Below are 4,372 nucleotides of genomic sequence, written 5' to 3' on the forward strand. Positions count from 1 at the left end.
AGCTCCAAACAGCACCACTCCGAAAGTGAGGGTCGGTTTCAAGGCTCTTCGTCCAGCACTGAATGATATTCTTCATTCAGGCCCATCATTTCAACCCGATCCTCGTCCTCCTTGTGCTGTCAAACTAACCTCCATGTTGTGTCCTAACGAGCAAGTAATTCTACCTCCAACTCATTCGATCTTCCAGATAAAGACGCCGTCATCAGAAAGCAGCAAGCCACGCGGTACCAATTCCTTCCAGTGCCGCGTGTGCCCAGGAGCCCACGGTCTCCGGGATTGCCAGCGTTTTCTGGGCCTTTCAGGGGAGAAGCGGATGCGTGCGGTACTTACACATAAGTACTGTACGAACTGCTTGGCTCACGAGCACTCCGGGCAATCCTGCCGAAGCAAGGGACGTTGCAAAACGTGTGGCCAGAATCACCACACGCTCCTGCATCTCCAGGGATCAGCACGTCTCTCCGCCTCGACTCCTAAACAGGCGGTCACAGCTCCGCTGACGACCTTGATCCGCACAGCAAGAGGTCTCCAGCTTGGACACGACGTCTTAATTTGCAATCCTTGCAAGGGGGGGAAGTATGTTAATGCCAGATCCCATTAACAAGAATTGCTCCTCCCGCACCACACAATGTTATGTTGTTAACAGCATTCTGTTAATAACATCACCCAGTTCTCCTACTGGTTCGCGGTACTTAGCGCCCGCTGAGTACTTCGTCTCGCGCCTCACTTGCCCCACTTGCCTCTCCTGGTACATATGTACATCTTATTACTAATGCTATACGAGCAACACAGCTTTAATCTTAGAAATAAAGACGAGGAAATTACAACCCGGTCTTTTTGCTTATCGGCGACGCCACCACTCCAACAATAGTCATATAGGCGCAGCTTATGATGTGTGAGTGCATATATATACGGATATATATATGGGCTAATTGTGCGATTCAATGCGCGAGGATCAGTGTATATATATATATATATATATATATATATATATATATATATATATATATATATATAGTAATATATCCATCAGCACTCACCCACACTTAAACACGACACCAAAGCCACGATCCCCTTCATAACTCAACATAAACAAATCGCCCTAGCGACTACTTATAAACAAATCGCCTCAGCAACAATCATCCCATCGTCCACTTATACAAACGAATCGCACTCCAACGCATTAAACCCTTCCCGTGGGAACTGCATACGCAGCATATTTGGGAGCCACCGATCAGGCCACTCACTTCACCAAAATCACGCCACCATCGATACATATTTCTAGCTATATAAGACAAACAAATTATCAATCAGCAGCTCAGTTTTAATTCAGCTCTAAGACCGCTTGTACTCTGTTATAAGTTATTAAGAATAATTTTTTTTTATTTCAACAATAACGTCGGTCTTATTATTGGCGCAGCCGGTAGGATTTGTTTGGTGAATAATTAAGATCATCATTCTAATCCGCTAAAGTACTACGTGACCTCTCGCGTGTGCATGCAGACTTCTTGTTTAAATATAGACCCGCTGGACTATTTAGAAGTTCTGCGTAGTGGAAATCAACCACTACATAACATTTGTGTCCGGGACTTACATATCTCCCGATCCCAAAAAGTCATAAGTGTTATATCAAAAAAAAAAAAAATATAACAACCCGTTCAATTATAAACGATTAATCCAACTAAGTGAAATAATCGAGTGAACGAACAATTCAATCACAATTAAATGCCAACTGTGTGCAAGCTAAAAGTGAATTAACTATTTAAAAAACTCTCAAACAAACAAGTGCTTAAGAACCAATTAAACGGCTCCACCATGACTCTGGAATTGTCGGAGACCCACCTCAATCAGGCCCTAACTCTTCTAAGGCAGGTGCCTATATTCGACGGTGACACCAACGGATTAAGTGCTTTCATCAGGCGTATCGACTATATGATGCAACTATATCCAACAAAGGACGTCCGCCAGCATAGCTTAATGTATGGAACCATCGAGATGCTACTAACTGGAGCAGTACAACGAGTGTCCCAACTCACACAAGCCACAGGTTGGACTAGTCTTCGATCCGCCTTGATTAGTGAGTTCAAAACTCATACACCTTGCGAGGAACTTCTACGACGTTTGTACAACACCAATTTCAACGGAAGCCTTCGTAAGTTTATCGAAGAATTAGAACATAAGACATTCATAATTGTAAACAAGTTAACATTAGAAGGCGATCCCGCCAATGCTACACTTTATATAAATGCAATGAATAATACAGTAAAAGAAGTTATTACTAGAAAGTTACCAGATAGGCTCTATATGACCTTAGCGAAGTTTGATATTTCAACAGTGTCTAATTTAAAACAAGTAGCCCAAAGAGAAGGCTTATATGAAAATAGTTTCGCAGATAAACCCAAGTACTCTTCGAAGTCAACCGATTCTCAAACTTATTCTAAACAAAACCAAACTCAAAGTAATTATAAACCTTCACAAAATCAAACGAATTACAAACAAAATAATTATCAATCCACTTCAACAGGACAGAATAATCCTACTAACCAACAACTTTATACTGAGTTCCGTAGCAAATTAAATCACGAAACGCAACAAAATCCTCTAAACTATCAACAGACCACTCAAACTCAAAGTCCTTTCCCTAACCAACCAACTAAACGAATTAGAGAAAGCAACAGCGGACAGACTAAAATGGATTGGTCAGAAAATTTTCATCAATCTGCCTCGGATCAAACCAGACCGATAACACCAATCGAACAAACCCCTCCATCAGACTCATCTTAAATGATACCCCCCTTAAATGCATAATAGACACAGGTTCTTCCATAAACCTTATTAACAAAAACTTTTTCAATTTCCCAGAAACTAAAGAACATCTAAAAGTCCAAACCATTAAAGGTATAATATAACTCAATAAAAGCGTCTCATTCGCAAGCAGCAAACTCTGCCCCACTATACAAAAATTCTATTGTCACAATTTCTCAGACAGTTACGATATACTATTAGGTAGAAATTACCTCTCGGCATCCAAAGCCATCATTAATTATGCAGAAGATAACATAACCATAGGGAACTACACTTTCAAATTCAAATATAACAAGTAAGAAAGCTCTAGTCGAGACTACTCGACTACGAGATCCCTGAACCCTTGGAGTAATAGCTATTTCAATAATTTTTCGCGTCTTTCAGCTTACACAAGAAACACGCACACACACACACACACGCACGCACACACATACACAAACAATTACATGCATATACACACACAAGCATAAACACGCATGGGCGGCAGTGAGCGCTTACTATGAGATCTTAATTGCTTAATAACTTTTTTGTGGACGTACGATCTTCATGAAACTTTCAGATTATGATTATGACATGGATATGCATGTAATTGCCAAAGCACAAGTCTCTAGTATTTGAAATACGCTTTTTACAAAAGTGTGGGTGAGGGGGTGAATTTAAGGGTGGGGGGTAAATTTTAACAAAAACCGAAATTGTATAAATTGCATATAGGCATACATTAAAAATTTGGAGACTCTAGCAATAAAGGTGTAGAAGATATAATTTTATAACTGGTTTTCGATAAGGTTTTTTATCGATAAAAAAGATCGGGATGAGTTATCGATTTTTAATGATAAACTTGATATGCGCGCTGTAATTACGAACATTTAAAAAAAAATTTGAAGTCTCTAGCTCTTATATCTTCTGAAATCGACGCGTTCATACATACGGACAGACGGACAGACGGACGGACGGACAGACGGACAGACGGACAGACAGACGGACAGGGCCAAATCAACTCAGCTCGTCGCCCTGATCAAGAATATATATACTTTGTGGGGTCTGCCACGCCTCCTTCTGCCTGTTACATACATTTCAACAAAACCATTATACCCTGATTTCCCACTGAAAATGGGTTCAGGGTATAAAAATACTTCACGACTATAGTGACATTCAGTACAGAAAAGGTGAAAATTTGACCTTTACTAGTACAATCAAACATAAAATAATAGCTAAACATGAGGACCCCATCTATAAACACCCTTATAGACACCCTCAAATTCTTGACCAAGAAGTCAACAAGCAAATTAATGAAATGTTAGAACAGGGAATCATTAGGAAATCTAATTCACCCTATTGTTCACCCATATGGATCGTACCTAAAAAAGAGGACGCTTCCGAAGAAAAAAAATATCGATTAGTCATTGACTATCGTGGACTTAATGAAATCACAATAGATGATAAATACCCAATACCCATCATGGATGAAATCCTTGATAAACTTGGCAAATGCCAATATTTTACCACTATCGATCTAGCAAAGGGCTTCCATCAAATTCAAATGGACCCTCAATCAATCGCAAAAACTGCA

Source organism: Drosophila mojavensis, unplaced genomic scaffold, assembly GCF_018153725.1.
Source record: "Drosophila mojavensis isolate 15081-1352.22 unplaced genomic scaffold, ASM1815372v1 contig_108, whole genome shotgun sequence".
Classification (NCBI taxonomy): domain Eukaryota; kingdom Metazoa; phylum Arthropoda; class Insecta; order Diptera; family Drosophilidae; genus Drosophila; species Drosophila mojavensis.